The sequence below is a fragment of the Manis javanica genome, chromosome 9 (genome assembly GCF_040802235.1).
Source record: "Manis javanica isolate MJ-LG chromosome 9, MJ_LKY, whole genome shotgun sequence".
NCBI classification, from domain to species: Eukaryota; Metazoa; Chordata; class Mammalia; order Pholidota; family Manidae; genus Manis; species Manis javanica.
This window is the reverse complement of record NC_133164.1, coordinates 87,885,289-87,909,445: the sequence shown is the minus strand read 5'-3', so window position 1 is coordinate 87,909,445 and position 24,157 is coordinate 87,885,289. Positions and strand designations below refer to the sequence as shown.

The window sequence follows — 24,157 nt, the reverse complement described above, 5'->3', positions numbered from 1 at the left end:
ACTCAGTCTTTAATTTAGCAGTTTGTTATGGCAGCCCAAACAGACTAAGACAACATTGGCAAATGGACATTGCAAAGCTAAAGTGATGTAATAGAGGTAAACATACTTTAAAAGGCTTTAAAGCAAAACGCAAATGTAAACAATTATACTGCACTTAATCTAATCTTAATAGATTTATTAAATGTACAAGTCATCTAATTGTAGTCATCAAGTCATCATATATCTCAAATTTGGTAATACTTCCACAAAGATCAAAGAACTTGATAAATTTATCAATATCCCAGGGACTGCATGTACAAAACACTAAATTACTTGTATGTGGAATATCCTCATTTTAGCAAATTACCCACGTTCTCCACAGCCATTCTCATGATGATTTCATCTCATTTTTCCCCCAAAGCTTATGGCTTACCTGCAGCTGTACCTGTCTCCTCAGTTCCTCTCAAATGCTTTCACTCCAGAGTAGCAACAGTGAACCCAACTGCCACGAAGACAGGCCTATATACCAACTGGCAGCTCATTCATCGCTTCTCAACAGTTCACAATGGTGTACTCTATTCTACGGCTAATTAAGTCTGACTGCATCAATCATGAAGATTACCATCAGCCATATAGCCCCCCAAAAATTACACTCTAGACTATTTTTAGAAAGTATACTAAAATTTAAAACCACATATAGCTATACAACTCAAGGCTACCATTCACTAGTTATTACATGCTTCAGTCTTTCAAAATATAAATCAGAAGGCTAAGTGCAACCTTCCTCTACTCTTCCTTTTTGGGTATCATATAAACAAACATAGAAAAATGGGTTTGTATGGGTTTTTATAATCATTTAAGGACTTTAAAAAATAAATACCAAATAATCCATAAACTGGCTAGTCACCCCTTAGGTTACTAAGAATTTGCTTTATTTTGCTTCAAATCAGTATGTAAATAATTCCTTATAATGTTCATTTTGAAAAAATGGGGCAATTATTCCTGTAATTATTATTCCCAAACACAAATAGCAAAAGTTTGCAAAGTTAAGAAATTTTTCCAGCTCACACCAAGATACTTCTTAAGGTAAACTCTAAAACCTGTAACAGATAAAGATTTTGAAAAACTGTCATAACTGATGAAGGGCTATTCAACTGAATTTTTAATTTTCATAAAATTAGAATTTTTAATGACAAATGGCAAGAATCACTATATTTTTTTAATTCACAGATTTTAATACTAAAATACAGATATACTCCTGCTTTATATATGCATTTCACAACAATTAGATCCCTGGAAAACTTAGTGTATATTTAAAATGGAGGAAAAGGTGTAGCAGATGGTATTTTCCAAAAAGGGCCACACCAAACTATTCTATATCCCATCTGAAATGCTTTTTTTTTTAAATGAACTTCCGTGTTTATTGCTGCATTATTTACAATTGCCAAGATATGGAAGCAACCTAAGTGTTGCACCTTACACTTAGTGTAAGGTGCCTAGTCTTGCACCTTAGTCTATTTCTTGGACTCAAAGCTATCTTCCTTCAACTGAAACAAGTCCTGCCTCCACATACAGATGTTTTCCTAAGACAAAGATAGTTTACTTGATTGGCGATAAGACTTGTACTTTGTAAGTATAGAATATGAATAAGCAAAGTAAAATGTTGAAAGGTAACTATCTCAAAATATTCTTGAAAGCACTTATCATTACTAATCTTTCTGGTTAACAAGGGAAGTAGTCAGTCTGGCATACCAAGTTGTAATACTTCAATCTGTTCCCCTTAATAAGTCCTTACTTAAAATTCTGCCTTTCCTATCGAATCTGATACAGATGCAGTTTAAAAAGCCGTTACCTACTTTATCTTATAAATAACATGATGTAGACATTCATAGTACCATCTCTGTTCTTTTCTTTGAGCCCTACTGCCTTATTTTTGGGAGAGAGATTTGAAGGTCAGGCACAATGATCCTTTTAACTTGTTATTAAAAAAAAAAAATTTTTTTTTCTAGTCAGATCAAAATATCCTATTCTTGCCTTCTTACAACATTTAACCCCCAAACATTCACAGCTGTTCAAGGACCACTAATAAAGGCAGGCATTTTAACAGTTAACAGAACATGTTTGTCAGGTAAATTAAGAACAGCAGAGGAGATTAAATACTGATCTTCAACATATCTTGACTTCACTGTCTTGAAATCTGAAAATTGCCATACCAAACACTGACAGTTTTCAAGATTTAGAAATAGATTGTTCCTAGCTTCTAAAAATGTTTTATTTTCCTCCATAGAAAAATGATAGTTTGTCTATCAATATTAAATAATCAAATTACTTACACAAAATTAACCTGTTCCTCAGTGAGCAGATGAATGCTCCACTTAAATATCTTTACAGATCCCTGAAGTTGCTATCCTTACAGTACTTAAGTGATATTCAATTCAATTTTTCTGCATAAATAGTTCTGTTCAATCCAGAAATGAAGTAGTACAATGGGCAGTCCAGCACAGTCAACAGTTCAATAAAAATGCAAATTTAAAAAATTATTAAAATGGACTTGAAAGTAACAAACTGTCTATCCCACACTTCTTAGGTTTAGAGGTGTTCTTTCAAGGTGTTTTGTTTTTCATTTTTTTAAAGGGAACCAAGCTTGGAAGTTGTTTTTGTTGACTGTAGTTACTTTTCAAGCTGATTCTTCTTTCTCTTTGGCTCGTAAGTGTCCATGTTTGAAGTATCAGCAGGAATGTTTATTCCTGGTATCTGTGGTTCTACCAGGGACATTCGGATTTTCTGATGCTGAAGATTAGATGAGTCTAACATGATTTTCACTCTAACTTTATCAAATATATGAAATACTGTATCTTCTATTTTAAGTGAAGGTATCTCATCATCATAAGTAAACCGTGGCTTTGGTTTGTCCTTTTCTTCAAAAAAGACTGTACCTTCTAAACCATACTTAGGAATTAACACCACAATTGCATTCTTTCTTACAAGCAGAATATAGGCTTCTTTGCTTACTATTCCTTTACTTTTGAAAAATAACTGGGTATGAAAAGCCACTGATGCACGTTGGGCATATTGAGCCATTTTGTGCCGGAATTGAGATTCTTACATAAATCTGCAAGCTTCTGTTTGTCTGTGAGCTCAGGATAAGTGCAGTCTGCCCCAATTGCCACAGCCAACAATCGATGAACAATGATGTCTGCGCATCTTCTGATGGGTGAAGTAAAATGTGTGTATATCGGGGATGCTAAGCCATAGTGATGAAAATCATTATCCATTCCAGAGCAGAAGTACACAGCTTGCATCATACAGCGAGTGGCTAATATTCTTAACAGAGTGTTTAGATATGGGAAAGTAGGAGAATCAGCCTGGGCCAAAGAGTCAGCCAAAGACTTGGCTGTATCTGTTTTAATTTCCAAATTCTTGGATTTATCTGCCTTAACAAGAATTTCATAATCTGATGGAGGAGGAGCAGGATGTTTTCAAAGCAGAGCATGTTCAGAAAATTCTTCATGAATTTTTTTTGCAACAGAGATATTGGCAAGTAACATAAATTCTTCCACCATGGAATTTGTCTCTCTAAGTTCCTTGGTCTGCAGATCTATAGGATCATGAGTTTCACTGTCCATGTGGAATCGAACTTCTGGAGAAGAGAGGGTCAAAGCCCCTTTTTCTATTCTTCCTTTTTTCAAAATTTTAGCAAGTTTATTTAGTCCACGCAAACTAGTGGTAATATCGTCGTTCATGGTTGCTGAAGCAATTCTCATCTGAGCTTCAGCATACGTAAGAGAAGCCTTTGAATTAATCGCACTTTTGGTAAACCTGGTTTTTAAGATTTCAGCATTGTGGTTCATTTCCCAAATACATGAAAATGCCAACCTGTCAACATTACATCTTAAGGAACATAAGTTAGAGCTCGGCAACTCTGGAACCATATCAATTCTCTTTTCACAAAGATACACAGTTGTTCCCCTTCTGGCTGATTCTTGATCCAAAGCATTTCCTGGCCTCCAAATTTCCATTTTCAAGTTCTCTACAATGTAGAGCATCATCTATATCGGTACATCCTGGTGGGTCCACACTACAAACACACAGATGTCTCAGATCTTCTCGGTTTTTCATGTCCTTTTCAGTAATGCTCCAGGGCATCTTTGGTAGAAAGCTCAGAACAGCCTGTGAAAAAGGCTGGTGGGGAACATCATGCTCAAGTAACAACACTTCTGTTTCAGTCTCTTTGTCTCCGACTTCACCCAAATTTTTCACAAAGTGTCCATTTGGATATCTGGAATTTCTAGGCCAACCATCAACAGCAACAATAATTCTCCGTCCTTCCAATATAGAAGCCTGTCTGGTTTCTATCCAAATTCTAGGGATTCTCTTATCAGCAGGTGTAAAGAGATGTCTTCTTGACTCCGTAACATCAGACTTGGAAAGCATGCCACAATTTGGTCTCCAACTCCTTTTTATTATTCCTACAACTCTACCTGTAGGCTTTAACATTTTTTTATTTAGAGCAGTCTTAAGAATGTGTACTCTCTCGTCTTCTTTTTCTATATCATCTTCATTTTGCCCTTCATCATGTAAAACCACTGAAGATGGTGCTACCCACTGATTCTTGGGAAGAAGCTCCACAGCCACAATATCTTCATGAATCGCTAGGTTTAAATTTTTAAGTCCTTGCAACATTACCTCTTTGTTTTCTTCAGTGTCTCCATGAACCCATACTGCAGCTTCTAAGTAATTTTCCCTGCTGGCTCTAAATGTTCCTTGAAGGTATGTACCAGATTTTATGCCTTGCTGTAGCTTACTTAAGGGAAGGTGCTCTGAAAGTATTATTTTTCCACTTTCTATTTCATTCCCTTCTTCAGACAAACAATCAAGACGATCTATGAGTTTGGGATTAGCAGTTAGGCTTTTTACGTATTCTTCACAAGTGAAAGCTGATATTCCTTCTTCTATGGCTTTTTCCTTGTTTTGCCTATCATTTGTTATGAAGATAACTTGTAGCTGATTCTCTGCTGACATTTTCTTGAAATGTTCATTGTACCATTTTGCTGCTACTGGAATGGCTCTATCATTTCTGTCATTAGCATTTTCTCCCTGTTCTTGTTCTACATAAGTTTCTCTATGGTGCTCATTAGTGAAGGTATAGAAATGCTTCTCCTGGTTGTTAGTGACATCTCGAATTCGTTTATATACTGGAGCACTCCAATTTCTTACTTCTTGAAGGGCTGTTTGCAGCACAATTACATTCCTGATGGCTGGGTCCTCAAGAACATCAATAAGCTGCCTGGGGGTCGCAAGCTGGAGGCCACAGAACCCCAGGTCCCTGGCCTCCAGACACTTAAAATCTGGTGCAGAAGCACGTTGGTATCGGGCAGCAAGTAGTGCGGCCGGGGGCACAGGCTGCTTGCCGGATCTGAAATGCTCTTTTGACAACAACACATGACTAAAAAGAGATGGATCTATTTTCCTACTAGACCTGGGTAGGCATTTGCAACTGCCTCTATCAATAAAAGGTGGCAGAAGTAACATTTTGTGACTTTTGAGGTTAGGCCATAATGCAGGTGCCACTTGTCTGTTTTTCTCTATCTCCCCCTCAGGATTCACACCCTACAGGCCTTGCAAGCTCTTTCATACTAAGTCTGGTGACCTTGAAGCCATCTCCAAGTCCTGGAAACCATGAGCATATAAATGATTTCACACCATTAAATTTTGGGGTAGTCTGTTTCCATTATAATTAGAACAAAATTTTAAAAAAAGCTCAATCCTTGTTAAACTTTAGTTCCCTACAGTACAACATACCAAAAATAAAGATAAACTAAGGAGCTAAATATGAAAAAGAAGTGCTAGGAAATAAGTTGAACAGTGTATTTTACAATTTGGAGGTGTAGATAAAATGAGAATTCCTGTGGCCAGGATTCTCACCTGGCCCTGGTTGACTAGCTCACTGCACACCTGTGGGCAATACATGACTGTTGACTCTATATAAAGAGCTCTGCACGTGAGGTGGCAGGGCTGCAAGGCTGCAGGAGAGTAGAGCTGAGGCTGGAGTGGTGGAGAGCTGACAACAGAGGCCCAGAGGATGGCTGTGCAGGACGACTGTGCAGAGAGGCCCGGGGGATGGCTGTGCGGGACGACTGTAGAGAGAAGGCCAGAGGACGGCTCTGTGGACAGAGGGTCCCAGAGGCAGAGACTGGCTTGCTGTATACAGACTCACTCTGAGTGAATGGGATTCTAGTGACTGACCTGCCACCTGGAAATAAAGTTGGGTATAACCCTTTCACCCTGAGAACGTTTTGCTGTCAATTTCTTTGGTCACACTGAATCCATAGCGAACTTGCCTGGGGCTAAAAGCCATTGACAAAACAGGAGGAAAATCTTTCTAAGCATGGCACAAACCTAGAAGGCATATGCATTGAGCACACATATACAGTGTGTAATGAGACAATCTTTGAAAACCCACTCCAAATTGCTGAGAGTGGTTGGTGGTACACAGGTGGGGAGAAAAGCACTCTCACCTTTGTTCTATATACTTTGGAATTGCTTAGCTTAATTATAAACATATTTTCATTATTAAAAAAACAAGATACAATTTTATCCTGTCAAACTGACACAGATTAAAAATAGTCTGTCAGTGCTTGTAAAGACAGCGTCAGAACCAGATACCACTGATGTGGACATATAAATTGCTACAACCTCTATGGAAGTATCTTGCCAATGGGTTTCAGCCCCTGGCAAGTTCACTATGGATACAATGAGACCAAGGAATGACAATGCAACATTCTTGGGGTGAAAGCGTTTATACCCAACTTTATTCCCACAGTGGCAGGTCAATCACTAGAATCCCATCCACTCAGAGTGAGTCTGCATGCAGCAAGCCAATCTCTGCCTCTGGGCCTCTCTGCCCCTGCAACTGTCTCAGTCTCTGCTCTCCTGCAGCCTTGCAGCCATGCAGCAGCTGTGGGGCCATGCCACCTTGTTGCCCAGAGCACTGGGTGGAGCTCTTTATATAAAGTCCAAAACAATGTATTGCCCACACGTGTGCAGTGAGCTAGCCGACCAGGGCCAGGTGAGAATACTGGCCATAAGAACCTTCACTTTATCCACAGGAAGGTATCAAATGCCTTAAAAGATTTTGACTCTGCTTTCAAATTTTGTAAAACGTACATCCAAAGATGCTACACTTTTCATACTAGATCAAAACAAAAATTACATTGAGAGGTCTATCCTTAACTGTGCAGCCCTTCAAATAAGAATAGGTTGATGAAAGGCAGGGAAAATGTATCCCAACCTCCCCACCTGACCACAAAAAGAAAGTCTAGTTTTCAGCTATTCTTCTATTTGTGTGTTTGTCTTTTCTAACCTCATTTTCCACAAAGTACAATGATAACAATATTCATGAGCTCATAATCTGAGTACAGGCTTTCTTTAAAAGGAACCATTTAAACACAATAACTGCTTTAAAAAAAACCCCACAATTCATGGTTTTAAAGAATACTTCAGGAAAACCATTAATGCACACAAAAGCACATCCAAATCCTTTCTTGGTTCCCACAGTTCAAATGCCAGCAAAGCTACTGAACAGCTGTGGAACAGACAACTAACGCTGAGAACTGGAAAAAGTAAACAAAGCAACCCTCTCCCCACCAAAATGAGCCTACAGAACTCTTAATGAGAATGCAATTACCTGACCAAAACAAGAGTTGATATTTAAAGAAAATATAAAACAGAATAAAAGGCATTAAATAAGCAAGGCTAACATTTTACTGCTCTTCGGTAGCTTTTTTGTTTCCCCTTAACTATATCCACTACATTCATTCTCATCTAAAAACATTCCCTCCCAGTCTAAACGTCCTCAATTCTGGCAAGAGTTATTCCTTAAAATTTTTATTTCAAAAAACCTAATTCCCTAACTAAACCTGTTAGTGCTTTTTCTCCTTCTAAAGAATACCATATTCCCTAGAGAATTAATGCTCTTTTCCTGAGCTAAGCTTTATGAAGACATGTGCAGCTGTTAAATGAACCACCTGATGAAAGCTTTTGACTCATTCTACTAATACCCAAATGACCATCTGCTCTACGTTTTAAAAGAATCTCGCCTAAATTCAGTAACTTGGGGAATTTACATAACTTAAGTCTTTTTGTTGGAAAATTTTACGAGAAACAGTAAAACATGCTCATCAACATCACTAACCCAGAAGTTCTTAAGCGAGGCAATGAAAACAACTCAAATTCACAAAGCATTGATTTATTTAAGTAAAAAAATGTTAAATTTCTAGACAGAAGAGATGACTTGAAAGAACTAGTTTTACTACTTGTAATTCACCATATGAAGCACTTTAATGTGGGACAAGAATATCTAAATTAGAATTTTGTATAACAGCAAAAGAAAAAGTAAATAATACAATTGTTCAATAAAAAGAGAGTGGAAACATATATTTAGGTATACAATGGAGTACCTAAAATGGATGTTAAACAGTGACACAATTCAACATGGATTTCAACCACAATGTTACCGAAATTTTTTAATTATTCAAGAATACAAAATCTGCAAATAGAGTATACTATATATTGTTTACAAGTTAAACAACAGAAATGTGAAGAAACCCACAGGAGTGTTACCTAATTTCTGGATGTTTGCCTTAAAAGATTAAGGAAGGGAATGAAATTGGCAAGTATATGGTGTTTCAAATATATTAGTAACTGTGGATAAAGTGAAGGTTCATATGGCCAGGATTCTCACCTGGCCCTGGTCGGCTAGCTCACTACACATGTGTGGGCAATATGTTCTTACTGACTCTATACAGAGCTCCTCCCAGTGCTCTGGGCAACACAGTGGCACAGCTGCTGCACAGCTGCAGGACAGCAGAGGCTGGAATGTGGTGGACAGAGACTGATATGGCTGTGGGAGTAGAAAGGCCCAGAGGCAGAGCCCAGCTTGCTGCATGCAGACTTGCTCTGAGTGGACAGGATTCTAGTGATTGACCTGCCACCATGAAAATAAAGTTGGGTATAAACCCTTTCACCCCAAGAACATTCCACTGTCACTTCTTTGGTCTCACTGAATCCATAGTGAACTTGTCTGGGGCTGAAACCCATTGGCAAGACAGAACATTTTGTTTCCAGATGGCTTCACAGGTATTTATTACTCATTTATCTATTCGGATATCTTAAATATTGTATCGTATATTTCAAAATTTTTTTAAATAAAAAAAACACCCCTAGTAGACTAGTATAGTGCCCAGTTAACCCTCCAAATTTTTGTCCTAATTAAGAGATTTAGCTAACAGTAAAAAATAATTTACAAGTTATTAACCAGTATTTAAATGTAATTCATTTTGCAGTGTAACTGTTGAAGTCATTCACCCAACCAAGAAATACTGTTTCTGATTTATGGATTCATTCAACTTTAACCCCAAATCAATGTGACCAAAAAGTACTACAGAGATTAAAGACAGTTAACCAACTAAAATATACATTCTATTCTCCCCTGAACCAGACTACTTACTGGTTTAGACACTATCTGAACTGTAATTAAAATTCCTAGTGAGAGTGAAGCCTTTGTGACCTGCCATCTGGTTAGTATATTCCACATTCATTACTCCTGAGAAATACTAAATTAATGAAAATAGAATTGTTGTTATTAATGATACTAGTCACTATTTATTAGTATACCAAGCTTAGTGCTTCACACATTTTATTTACCCTTCCCAATAATAATAAAAGGTAGGCATTATGGTCTTCACTTATAGGTGAAGAAATTGAGGCTCAGGAAAGTAACCTGCCTGAAATCACACAACATGAGTAAGTGGCAGCCCCAAATTCAAACTCAGCTGGGTCTCGTTATAAAGACTGGCCTCTTACACTCTTCACTCCACCAAGCTTTTACCCCTAGCTGATCTTATTTTAAGAATAACCATATATCTAGGGCATCATGTTCCCTACTCAACCTACTGGATTCAAACTATAACTTATCAAATCCTATAATATTCAAATAAATCTCAGAGAAACATTTTAAAAACTGAAAAGATTATCAACTTTTTAGTTAACTTCAATAGTGTAGTAGAGTAAAACACCATCTATAGCCAACCAACTCTTGCTATACAGAAAATGTCCTTGAAGGTGTCTCATCCCAAATTTACAACTCCCTCATATCTCTTCTGTTGGACAACTTACTCTCTCGTCTATTTTTTGCAGCCTCTGCTACTTTACTTTATTACAAGTTTGCATAATAAAATTACAATCATGCTCCATATAGTCAAAACAAAAACAAGCTGTCAAGTTAGGCATACAATTGGCAATTCTAGTAATATATCTGTTATTTTTATCATTTGTTACATAAGGGTAGAAAATATGGTCAAACAAAGTAAGATTTTTATCCACTTTTTTTCCTGCAAACTGGTAAAAATTTGTTACTTCAACTTAGAAGTAAAACATCTGTGTACCTTGAATTACTACAACTTCATTTTAAGGGTGAAAAATTAAAGGCTTAAAGAGACTAATGCTATAAAATGGGAAAAACAAAAAAGAAAAAGAAATCTGGATTTGAATCTCCACCATCAACTTATGAAATCTTGGACAAGTCATAAAGCCATTTTCCTCAGGTACTTCAAAATTCATAAACTACACCTTGGTGACTTAGAGCAATGGTTTCCAAAGGTACATGACCCAGAAGATAGAGAAGATGATCCTTTGAAATGCAAAAGAAAATGAGTACACAATTTCTTATCAAAAATCCAAAAACTCGGGAGGAAGAACGAGCCAAGATGGTGGCGTAAGTAGGGCAGCAGAAATATCCTCCCAAAACCATATATACTTTTGAAAATACAACAAATACAACTAATCCTAAAGGAGAGACCAGAACATACAGTACAACACCCAGGCTACATCTACATCTGCAAGAACTCAGCACCACACAAAGGGGGTAAGATACAAGCCGCAGCCCGGCGGGACCCGAGCGCTCCCCTGACCTCAGGCCACCAGCGGGAGGAGAGGAGTCGGAGCGGGAAGAGAGTAGGAGCCCAGGACTGCTAAATACCCAGCCCTAGTCATCCTCACGGGGAGGGCAGAGACACAGTGCGTGGTGTGCTGAATATTAGGGAAACAGAACAGTAAAACCTGCGAGCGGATCCCCGCAGCCGGCGCCCCTGGGACAAAAGAAAAGCGAGTGATTTTTGAAAGTCTTAAAGGGACAGGGGCCTCACAGCTTGATGGAATCGTCCTGGCACTCAGACCGGCAGCTGGGAATCCTGGGGAACTCCAGGTGCCCCAACCCCCTGGGCAGCAGCACAGCTCTGAAGCCCCTCATGGCGATAAACAGCCTCCCGTCCATTCCCCCCTCCAGCGCGAGCATGCCATAGGAGGGGAGCGGCCTGGGAGGGCCCCACCCCACCCACAGCAAATGCCCAGGGTCTCCTCCGCAGCTGCCTGGGACAGAATCAGAGGTCCTGCTTGCACATGGCAGCGCAGCACAGACAGAGGAAGCCGGGACAGGGTGCAAAAGGCCACCATTCTCAAAGGAGAGCACACCCAGGGTGTGCCTCTCCCCGTGGGGCTCTAGGCTGCCCCGATGGCTGCCCCACCTGCGGCGGCTCAGGAAAAACCAGAAGCAACTCCCTGTGTGCGGGACATTTTTCTTCCAGCTGACACATGAACCAACTGCCTAGGACTACCTCTATCACCATGAAAAGGCAGAAAAATTTGATCCAGTCCAGACTTACCCAGACAACCCCGGAGAGGGAGCCTGGGGAGACAGATTTAACCAACCTTCCTGAAAAAGAATTCAAAATAAAGGTCATAACCATCCTGATGGACCTGCAGAGAAATATGCAAGAGCTAAAGGATCAAGTTAGGAGGGAGAATACACAAATAAAACAATCTCTGGAACTTAAAAGTAGACTGGATGAGGTGCAAGAGGCCATTAATGGAATAGATATCAGAGAACAAGAACACAGAGAACTGAGGCAGAGAGAGATAAAATGATCTCCAGGAATGAAACAATATTAAGAGAACTGTGTGACCAATCCAAACAGAACAATATTCGCAATATAAGGGTACCAGAAGAAAAGATAGAAAAGGGATAGAAAGTGTCTTTGAAGAAATAATTGCTGAAAACTTCATCAAACTGGGGAAGGAAATAGTTTCTCAGAACATGGAAGCCCACAGAACTCCCAACAGACAGGACCCAAGGAAGACAACACCAAGAAACATAATAATTAAAATGGCAAAGATCAAGGACAAGGAAAGAATTAAAGGCAGCCACAGAGAAAAAAGGTCACCTACAAAGGAAAACCCATCAGGCTATTATCATCAGACTTCTCAAAAGAAACCTTACTGGCCAGAAGAGAATGGCATAATATATTTAATGCAATGAAACAAAAGGGCCTAGAACCAAGAATACTCTATCCAGCACGATTATCATTTAAATATGAAGGAGGGATTAAACAATTCCCAGAAAAGCAAACATTGAGGAAATTTGCCTCCCACAAACCACCTCTACAAGATATTTTAGAGGGACTGCTGTAGATGGAAGCATTCCTAAGGCAAAAATCGATGTCATCAGAGAAAATAAAATCACAGCAAAGAAACCATGCCAACCAAATACTAACTAAAGGTAAAAAATAAAATAACTACTCACAAAAGCAGTCAAAGGAAACACAAAATAGGGCAGAATAAAACACCTAACATATAAAAAATGGAGGGGGAGGAATAAGAAGGGAGAGAAATAAGGAATCATAACACCGTGTTTATAATAACTTAATAAGTGAGTTAAGTTAGACAGATAGTAAAGAAGCTACCCTTGAACCTTTGGTAACCATGAATCTAAAGCCTGCAACGGCCATAAGTACATATCTTTCAATAATCACTCTAAATGTAAATGGACTGAAGGCACCAAACAAAAGACACAGAGTAATAGAACGGATAAAAAAGCAAGACCCATCTATGTGCTGCTTACAAGAGACTCACCTCAAACCCAAAGACATACACAGACTAAAACTGAAGGGATGGAAAAAGATATTTTATGCAAACAATAGGGAGAAAAAAGCAGGTGTTGCAATACTTGTATCAGGAAAATGGACTTCAAAACAAAGAAAGTAACAAGAGATAAAGAAGGACATTACAAAATGATAAAGGGGGCAGTCCAACAAGAGGGTATAACAATTATAAATATATGTGCACCCAATACAGGAGCACCAACATAAGTAAAAACAAATACTAACAGAATTAAAGGAGGAAATAGAATGTAATGCATTCATTCTAGGAGACTTCAACACACCACTCACTCCAAAGGACAGATCCCCAGACAGAAAATAAGGACACAGAGGCACTGAACACACTAGAACAGATGGACCTAACAGACATCTACAGAACTCTATACCCAAAAGCAGCAGGATATATTCTTCTCAAATGCACATGGAACATTTTCCAGAATAGACCACACAGTAGGCAACAAAAAGAGCCTCAGTAAATTCAAAAAGATCGAAATTCTACAAACCAACTTCTCAGACCACAAACGCATAAAACTTGAAATAAATTGTACAAAGAAAACAAAAAGGCTCACAAACACATGGAGGCTTAACAACATGCTCCTAAATAATCAATGGATCAGTGACCAAATTAAACTAGAGATCAAGCAATATATGGAGACAAATGACAACTATCTCACCCGCTTCCCGTGGGTCGAGTTGACGCGATCACAGGAGACCTGGTTCCGTTTCAATCAGCTTTAATTTCTTCTCACAGGCGGTGTTACAGAAAGACTGTAGCTTGCACACAGGCAGGTATGAGTTAGAGCTCTTTTAGTTTCTCTCTAGCTTATTCCTCTCGTCTCTGCAGGCTGGCTCGCTAGCTTCTGGTTCTGCTGGCTGCTGCTTCTGCTGGCTGCTGCTGCTGCTGGCTTCTCCTCCTTCCTACTACTAACTACCGCTATATATATATGTTTCCTAGTCCAATCAAAGGGGAGAGCATGCATGGCCTTTAACTCTATTGGTGACAGGGCGGGAATCATGCAGTGTGCACGAGCACGGAACTACTTATAAGGTCTGGGAGGGGGATTCTCCTACTCGGCAGAGCGGATGCGTGAGATGTGCCATTACCGGATGTGAGCGCCATCTTAGAAGGGCTGGAGTCCGACCTCGGCCACGGCTCGGACTTCTACAACAACAACAACACAAAGCCCCAACTTCTGTGGGACGCAGTGCAGGCAGTGCTAGGAGGTAAGTATATAGCAATCCAGGCCTATGTAAAGAAGGAAGAACAATCCCAAATGAATAGTCTAACATCACAATTATTGAAATTAGAAAAAGAAGAACAAATGAGGCCTAAAGTCAGCAGAAAGAGGGACATAATAAAGATCAGAGAAGAAATAAATAAAATTGAGAAGAATAAAACAATAGAAAAAAATCAATGAAACCAAGAGCTGAATCTTTGAGAAAATAAACAAAATAGATAAGCCCCTAGCCAGACTTATTAAGAGAAAAAGAGAATCTATACACATCAACAGAATCAGAAACGAGAAAGGAAAAATCACGATGGACCCCACAGTAATACCAAGAATCATTAGAGAATACTATGAGACTCTATATGCTAAAAAGCAGGAAAACCTAGAAGAAATGGACAACTTCCTAGAAAAATACAACCTTCCAAAACTGACCAAGGAAGAAACAGAAAATCTAAATAGACCAATTACCAGCAACGAAATTAAATCAAAAAACTACCAGGGCCAGATGGATTCACCACCGAATTTTATCAGTCATATAGAGAAGACATAATACCCATTCTCCTTATAGTTTTCCAAAAAATAGAAGAGGAGGGAATACTTCCAAACTCATACTATAAAGCCAGCATCACCCTAATATCAAAACCAGGCAAAGAAACCACAAAAAAAGAAAATTACAGACCGATATCCCTGATGAACGACAATGCAAAAATACTCACCAAAATATTAGCAAAGCGAATTCAACAATACACCAAGAGGATCATACACCATAACCAAGCGGGATTCATCTCAGGGATGCAAGGATGGTACAACATTCGAAAATCCATCAACATCATCCACCACATCAACAAAAAGGAGGACAAAAACCACATGATCATCTCCATGGATGCTGAAAAAGGATTCGACAAAATTCAGCATCCATTCATGATAAAAACTCTCAGCAAAATGGGTATAGAGGGCAAGTTCCTGAACATAATGCAGACCATACATGATAAACCCACAGCCAATAACATACTTAGCAGCAAGGAGCTGAAAGCTTTTCCTTTAAGATCAGGAACAAGACAGGGATGCCCACTCTCCTCAATCTTATTCAACATACGACTGGAGGTCCTAGCCACGGCAATTAGACAAAATAAAGAAATACAAGGAATCCAGATTGGTAAAGAAGAAGTCAAAATGTCACTATTTTCAGATGACATGATACTTACTGTACATAAAAAACCCTAAAGACTCCACTCCAAAACTACGAGAACTAGTATCTGAATTCAGCAAAGTTGCAGGATACAAAATTAATACACAGAAATCGGTTGATTTCCTATACACTAACGATGAACTAGCAGAAAGAGAAATCAGGAAAACAATTCCATTCACAATTGCATCAAAAAGAATAAAATACCTAGGAATAAACCTAAACAAGGAAGTGAAAGACCTATACCCTGAAAACTACAAGACACTCTTAAGAGAAATTAAAGAGGACATTAACAAATGGAAACTCATCCCATGCTCTTGGCTAGGAAGAATTAATATCGTCAAAATGGCCATCCTGCCTAAAGCAATCTACAGATTCAATGCAATGCCTATTAAAATATCAACAGCATTCTTCAACAAACTGGAACAAACAGTTCTAAAATTCATATGGAACCACCAAAGACCCCGAATAGCCAAAGCAATCCTGAGAAGGAAAAATAAAGTGGTGAGGATCTCGCTTCCCAACTTCAAGCTTTACTACAAAGCCACAGTGACCAAGACAATTTGGTACTGGCACTAGAACAGAGCCACAAATCAGTGGAAAAGAATAGAGACTCCAGATATTAACCCAAACATATATGGTCAATTAATATACGATAAAGGAGCCATGGATATACGATGGGGAAATGACAGCCTCTTCAACAGCTGGTGCTGGCATAACTGGACAGCTACATGTAAGAGAATGAAACTGGATCATTGTCTAACCCTATACACAAAAGTAAATTTGAAATAGATCAAAGACCTGAATGTAAGTCATCAAACCATAAAACTCTTGGAAAAAAACATAGGCAAAAATCTCTTCGACATAAACATGAGCGACTTCTTCATGAACATATGTCCCCAGGCAAGGGAAACAAAAGCAAAAATGAACAAGTGGGACTATATCAAGCTGAAAAGCTTCTGTACAGCAAAGGACACCATCAGCCGAACAAAAAGGCATCCTACAGTATGAGAGAATATATTCATAAATGACAGATCCGATAAAGGGTTGACATCCAAAATACATAAAGAGCTCATGCACCTCAACAAACAAAAAGCAAATAATCCAATTAAAAAACGGGCAGAGGAGCTGAACAGACACTTTTCCAAAGAAGAAATTCAGATGGCCAACAGACACATGAAAAGATGCTCCACACCGCTAGTCATCAGAGAAATGCAAATTAAAACCACAATGAGATTTCACCTCACACCAGTAAGGATCGCCACCATCCAAAAGACAACAACAAATGTTGGCGAGGTTGTGGAGAAAGGGGAACCCCCCTACACTGCTGGTGGGAATGTAAATTAGTTCAACCATTGTGGAAAGCAGTATGGAGATTCCTCAAAAAACTCAAAATAGAGATACCATTTGACCCAGGAATTCCACTCCTAGTAATTTACCCTAAGAATGCAGAAGCCCAGTTTGAAAAAGACATATGCACCCCTATGTTTATCGCAGCACTATTTACAATAGCCAAGAAATGGAAGCAACCTAAGTGTCCATCAGTAGATGAATGGATAAAGAAAAGGTGGTACATATACACAATGGAATATTATTCAGCCATAAGAAGAAAATAAATCCTACCATTTGCAGCAACATGGATGGAGCTAGAGGGTATTATGCTCAGTGAAATAAGCCGGGCAGAGAAAGACAAGTACCAAATGATTTCACTCATATGTGGAGTATAAGAACAAAGAGAAAACTGAAGGAACAAATCAACAGCAGAATCACAGAACCCAAGAATGGACTAACAGTTACCAAAGTGAAAGGGACTGGGGAGGATGGGTGGGAAGGGAGGAATAAGGGGTGGGGGAGGAGTGAAAGGGGAATTATGATTAGCATGTATAATGGGGGTGGGGGCACGGGGAGGGCTGTGCAACACAGAGAAGACAGCATCTTACTATGCTAATGGACAGTGACTGTAATGGGTATGTTGGGGTGTCTTGGTAATGGGGTGATTCTACTAAACATAATGTTCCTCATGTAATTGTAAATTAATGATACCAAAATAAAACTTTTAAAAAAATCCAAAAACTCTTAAGCATTTTTGTAAGTTAGAAGCAAACTCAGTGGTAATCCCTGATCTGAACAAATAAGAGGATATATATAGTATGTAGTCTTTATCCTATTAGTTTAATTATTCATAACTTTTGCTGCAGAATAACAGGGTACTGTGGTGGATCTCAGTGTTATGTTCTATGTTGCAAACATATCACATTACGGTTCTAAAATCCAGAAGTTTATAAACTTGCTTCCAAGCATTCCGAATAAAGGTTTGTAGTTGTCCATTCAAACTTTTACTTTTATACTTGTTTTTTTCCTTAAAATCAACAATTACGCTTTACTAATTGTAAATTAGCTGACACTAGTACCCTTAAGTGGGCCCCTACAAAAAAATCATGTCACACATGGAACACAAGGTGTCTGAGAGCCTAAGAACCCCACACTTTTACTCAGCTCTGGTATATTAATACATACTGTAGCTTCTTTGTGCCTAGGTAAGTGTATTAGTGGAACACACTCTGAAACAAAACAGGATTTGTTGATCATCTTGAGAAAAAGTGCTTAAAAGTCAAAATTAAGAATGAGTTCCATATTTTTCTTGTACAAAATGGTTGTGTTCCAAAATTGTACACCTTTCCTGTGGCAAAAAGTAGTTGTTAGTTGTATCATCCTTATAATACCCATTTAATCTGTCCCTTCCAGGTAAAAACAGTATCTGATAATAAATGAGAAAATAAATGCTGTTCTAAAGAAACTACAGCAAGTCGTAAAATCACTGGAGATGTTTCCGTTATTATATGATTTTAATACTGAAATGAGGCATATCACCAAAAAACTCTATTAGCATCCTGAAAAGAAAATAAATTTTTACTTCATTTTAAATTCATGGATTTTTAATTCATTTATTCAAAATATAAGTGAAATATCTTCTAATTCATTTTTAAGAAATGATTAGCCTAACAAAAGATGGAAAACTACCAGCTAAATTTCAATTAAATTTTTTATTTAACTGGGTAAATAAAATAGAAAAATAAGATGGAGATTTATTAGTAAACATTGTATTAGGGTCTAGTCAAGAGACAGAAACTATACAAATTCACCTGAAATGGAGAAACAATGAAAAAATTGGATTATTAAAGTGTAAGAGGCTTAAAGAAGGGACCAATAAGGCTGAGATCCAGAGGGGTCAGGACTGACTGGTGCTGGTTATGTAGATGTCCATTCAAACTTTTACTTTTGTACTTGTTTTTTTCCTTAAAATCAACAATTAAGCTTTACTAATTGTAAATTAGCTGACACTAGTACCCTTAAGTGGGCCCCTACAAAAAAATGTCACACATGGAACACAAGGAGTTTGAGAGCATAAGAACCCTACACTGTTACTCAGCTCTGGTATATTAACACATACTGTGGCTTCTTTGTGCCTAGTTAAGTGATGCGGGGGGGGTGGAGGTAGGGGAGGCCACACTTACGGCGTTTCTGGTTTGTTGGAAATAACTAAACTAGAATCAAATACCGATAATGAAATCCTCCTGGATGAGTTGATCCAACAGGAAGAGCAGGCAAAACAGGAAAGCAAGTTCCTTCTCCCCTCCCCCTGCCAGCCTCCTGGTAGCACCCCCTACTAGCAGCCAAGAGACAACCAGCTGGTGAAGAAAAATATCAAATGCAGTCCCAGCCCAGCCTCACACAGTAGAACACAGAGTAGGTTCAAAGGCAAGACATAATAGCTTAATAACCAGCATATCATACATCAGAAATGCACTTCTTCCCTAAAGGATGATCTATGTATCTTCATGAGGCCTCCTAAAAGCTAAAACATCTAGCAAAACCAAGAATGGAACAAACTGAATTTAGAATCAGACTTGACTTACCGACATATTAGACCAAGATCTTAAAATACAATAATGAGGAAAAATAACACTCCTCTCACTTTTAAAAAAATATTCTGATGACAAGCAAAATACCAAAATACCACCCTGAAGACTAGACATTTCAGTCTGTTTATCCTTTTTCTACTTTCAAGCTAACTTCAAAGATATTGTGGGTTCAGTTCCAGACCATCCCAACAACAAATATCACACTAAAGATAGCAAGTTAAGAGTATTTTTTGTTTTCCTAGTGCATATAAAAGTAATGTTTATGCTATACTGGAGCCTATTAAGTGTGCAATATGTCTAAAAAAATGTACCTTAATTGAAAAATAAAAACATTTCTAAAAAATGCTAACCATCAGGAGATAAAGATGGCAGCACAAGAGGTGAGACACAGGCCTCCACCCAAAACCAAATATAATACAAAAATATAATTAATACAACTAATCCTGAAAGAGCAACAGGAAAGAAGGCAGCACCAAACTGCATACACCTGGAGAAAAGAGCAGACATCATGGAACAGGGTAACAAACCAAAGGCTTGATCCGGCGGGACCTGAGCCCTTCCCCCACCTCAACTCACTGGAAGGAGAAAGAGAAACAGAGCAGGAGGGAGTAGAAGGCTGGGACTGCTGAACACCTAGCCCTGGAGATCTGCTCTGGGGGCACGAACCTACACTGCCTGATGCTCTGGTGATTAGTAGTGTTGAAAAGCTAAGACAGGTGGGAATACCTGGAGAGACTGAGATTCCAGCTGCTTGTAGAAAACAGGGATCCATATACGGCTACTCTGGGACAAAAGAAAGGCGGGCAGTCTGAGAGACTTCCTAAGAGCAAGAAGGCTACAGGGGCAAGGAGTGCACAGAGCTTACTGCTCAGGACAAAGGACAGGTAGACAAAATTATCCAGCCTCATTCTGCCCAGCATGTTGTTTTCCTAGTGCATATAAAAGTAATGTTTATGCTATACTGGAGCCTATTAAGTGTGCAATATGTCTAAAAAAATGTACCTTAATTGAAAAATAAAAACATTTCTAAAAAAGGAACTTTCAGGAGCTTCAAGACCTCCATCCCACTGTCAGGCTACACAGCTGAAAGGCTCCCCACGATACGCAGCCTGCTGCACCTTCCTCCCGGCCACGGCACACCTGGCTTGCAAACTGGCAGCCCCTTCCCTGGCGTCAGGCCAACCAGAGGGAAGCCCTGCATATGGCAGTTAAGGTTTACACCTGTGTGTTCTGCCCACTGGTTCTGGCAGTGGAGAAAAGCATAGCATCCAGGAAGCAGGAAATAGCTCTTTCCTCCCCCCAGGCACTAACATGGCTCCCCTGAGACCCCGGACATCACTCCAGGGGGGCTGAACAGCTCCAGAGAGTAGAGCTTTTGGGCACTAGAGGACACCACATACAAATATGAAATGTCAAAGGAACTTGGTTAAAACCAAAATCCCAAAAACACCAGAAAACATGTCAAATGAAACTGAACTCATCGATATTTCTGAAAGAGATTTCAAAATAAAAATCATAAATATGCTCATTGAAGTACAGAAAAATATTCAAGAACTCAGGAACGAATTTAGGATGGAGATCCGACCATTACGGAATACAATGGAGGGTTTTAAAAGCAGATTAGATACAGCAGAGAAAATAAAGGAATCAGAAATTAGGGAAGAGGAATACAAAGAAGCTGAGACACAGAAAACAAGATCTCTGGGAATGAAAGAATATTGAGAGAACTGTGACCAATCCAAACACAACATTCGTATTATAGGGGTACCAGAAGAAGAAGAGAAAGAAAAAGGGATAGAAAGTGTCCTTGAGGAGGTAATTACTGAAAACTTCTCCAATCTGGGAAAAGAGATGGACTCTGAGGCCATGGAGGTACACAGATCTCCCAACACAATGAACCCAAGGAAGACACAACCATGACATATAATAATTAAAATGGCAAAGATCAAGGATAAGGACAGACTATTAAAAGCAGCCAGAGAGAGAAAAAAGATCACATACAAAGGAAAACCTATGAGGTTATATCATCAGACTTTTTGCTGTTTCCAAATTAATTGGTTTTATAAACAATATTGCAACTAATTTCTGTATACAATCTCTTAATGGATGTGTGCCTGAGATTCCCATGGATATACACTTAGAAGTAAGTACATTTTCCCAGCTTCAGGATAATGTGCCTTGGTGAAGTTTACAAGACATTGCCAAACTGCTTCTCAAAGTGGCTGTAACCAATTTATCATCCCACGAATAACTTGAGAATTCTGATTTCCCCATATTCTTTATCAATACATACTATTTTAGACTTAATTTTTGTTGATCTGTTTAAGGTAAAAGGTATCTTTTTTTTAATTTGTATTTCCTGGGTTAGCTTAAGTTAGCTGTGTGAATTATTAGTTTTTACTATTAACAGCAAATCAGATTTTCAAAGCTAGAGGAAAATTTATATTTAAGTTGATCTCCTTATTTCATAACTAAACAAAAAAAGCCAACTAGCTGGCTTCTAACTTCTAATTGAAAATTTTCTCCCACACTAGGTAATGGAATTATCTAGGTTGCCCTTAACCCCACACATAACTATGAATAGGTCAATTTTTCTCATAAAACAAAAGAAGCTTTATAAACAGGGTAAGAGTTCAGTAATTTGAATATTGGGTAAGATCTAATAGTTAAGAAATACAACAGTCTCTTCTAAGAAGGGCAGAGCTTGGCTTCAAGAGTATAGGATGACTGAGACTTTGCTGTTTGGAGCAAAGAAAATGTAAAAGATGAAGAACCTCAATAAAGTAAAAAAAAAAAAAACCACACAATAGTAAAGGCTAACAAGCTAGATAATCCTAGAGCCTCACATGTAGCCGAATTACTTGCCTTGACAGCAAAAACTCTTTCACAGGACTGATGTTTTCTTAGAGGAGGCAAAATATAATTCCACACAAAAATATGTTGTATACACACACACACAGAGAAAAACATTAATATTCAACGATATTACATACATAGCATAAATTACTTAAATTTCCTAACTAGTTTTCCATCAGGAAAATTAGTATATATGGTGATCATTTCTGAACTACAGTACTATAAATGATTAGAGAAAGACAGAGTGGGGAAAAGCAATCTGCCATTTACCAGCTTTATGACTGAACAAGTTTATCTTTCCAAGCCTCAGTCTCCTTTTATCTGTTTTAGGATAATATCTATCTAACCTCAGATCAAATGTCTAAAGCTTTTGAAAAGTGCATTTTATTCAGAAAGTATTTGTTCAGAGCCACGGCTTTATAGAAAATGCAGACACAAAAATCACACACACACAATCCGTCCTCTCACACTCATCATCTACTGTGAAAGACGACTGCAACACGGCACACCCGCGGCAGTGGACAGAAGCAGCACAGGGTGTCTTGGGGTCACATTGCCTAGCAATTGAAGAAGGTGAAGGACAGATCCTGGTGGGTGGCTAACTGGAAATATATCCAAAAAGAAGTATCTGAGCCAACCAGAGGGATAAGGCAATAAAGTATAGAAACAGAAACACAGACTAAGAAGCATTATGTTTGCAAACAAATACATGTATTAGAAAGTTGTTTCATGTTCCTTTATTTCAGTTGTACATTCTTCTCTTCTCCCCACCTAGCAACACCAATCTCTAAGATCCCAGACATGTATTACTGACCATCAAAACTTAGAATCAACTGAGGGGAAAGGGAGACAACAGAGTGCCTGGGCATCTCAGATAGACAAGGAGTCACTTAGCATCCTGCTATTCAAAGTGTGTCCATGAGCCACCAACATCTGCATCACCAGGGAGCTTGATTGGTAAGGCTATTCTTGATGAATCCCAGGCCCACTGAATAAGAATCTGCATTTTTTAGGGTCCGCAGATAACCTATATGCTTACTAACATTTGAGAAGTACTAAATGCAGTGTGTGATCCTGCACTGGATTCTAGATCAGAAAAAGCACTTTAGTGGGATAACTGGTGAAATTTAAATAAGGTCTGTAGATTAGTTAATAGTATTGTTATTTTTCTAGTTTCAATAATTGTACTTTGTTAGATGTTAACATCTGAAAGAAGATGGGTGAAGGACAAAAGAGAACTCTTTTCATTAGTTTTGCATTTTTTTGTAAACCTGAAATTATTTGAGAAAGAAGGGTTAAACTTATTTTTAACTATTATGCAAACAAATATCAAGTACTACAATTAAATTAGTAAATCTTGAGACTGTAATAAAATGTACATGAACATCAATTATTAAATATTTTGAAGAAAAAAAAAAACACTGAAAGCAGTATTATAACCTAAGGATTAAGCCAAAGTCAATTACTAGTGATTTGTTCAATCCTTTAAAAAAAAGCCTGAAGAAATTAACCATAGAAATTAAAAAATATTTCAATAAGCATTTCCTAAGGCAGCTAGCTAGAAGTGCTTTTAAAATGTTTGCTAAATTAATGGTTCTGTAACATCTATGTTGACTGATATAGTAACAACAATAGAGGGGGTAGGATTTAATAATATGGATAACTGATGAACCACTGGGTTGTATGTTTGAAACCAATACAAGATTGTACATCAACAATAGTTAAATTTAAAAAAAAAGTTTAAAGAAAAATCCAGTAGTGTGTAGATTAGAAACAAAATTTGGAATAGAAAGAAAAAAAAACATGTCTCTCTCTCTCTGTATGTTTATACATGTTATTTAGTATTATCTTTTCTCTACATGTCAATTTTAAGGGAATCAACCCCTTGTCAGATACGAAAATTATAGGTCAAATCTAAGTAAATGCTAAGGGCCTGCCTCAATTAAAAAAAAAAGTTTGCTAAAAGAATCAGATCAACAAGATCAATCTCTA

General features: G+C 38.2%; 1 protein-coding gene and 1 pseudogene across 1 annotated transcript in view; both read right to left on the bottom strand.

Annotated features, from left to right (window-relative positions):
* Window positions 1-24,157, bottom strand: part of MIB1 (MIB E3 ubiquitin protein ligase 1) — a 146,038-nt gene that overhangs the window by 113,281 nt on the left and 8,600 nt on the right. The gene's annotated exons all lie outside the window — the stretch shown is intronic.
* LOC108395299 (exosome complex exonuclease RRP44 pseudogene) lies at window positions 707-23,414 on the bottom strand (annotated as a pseudogene).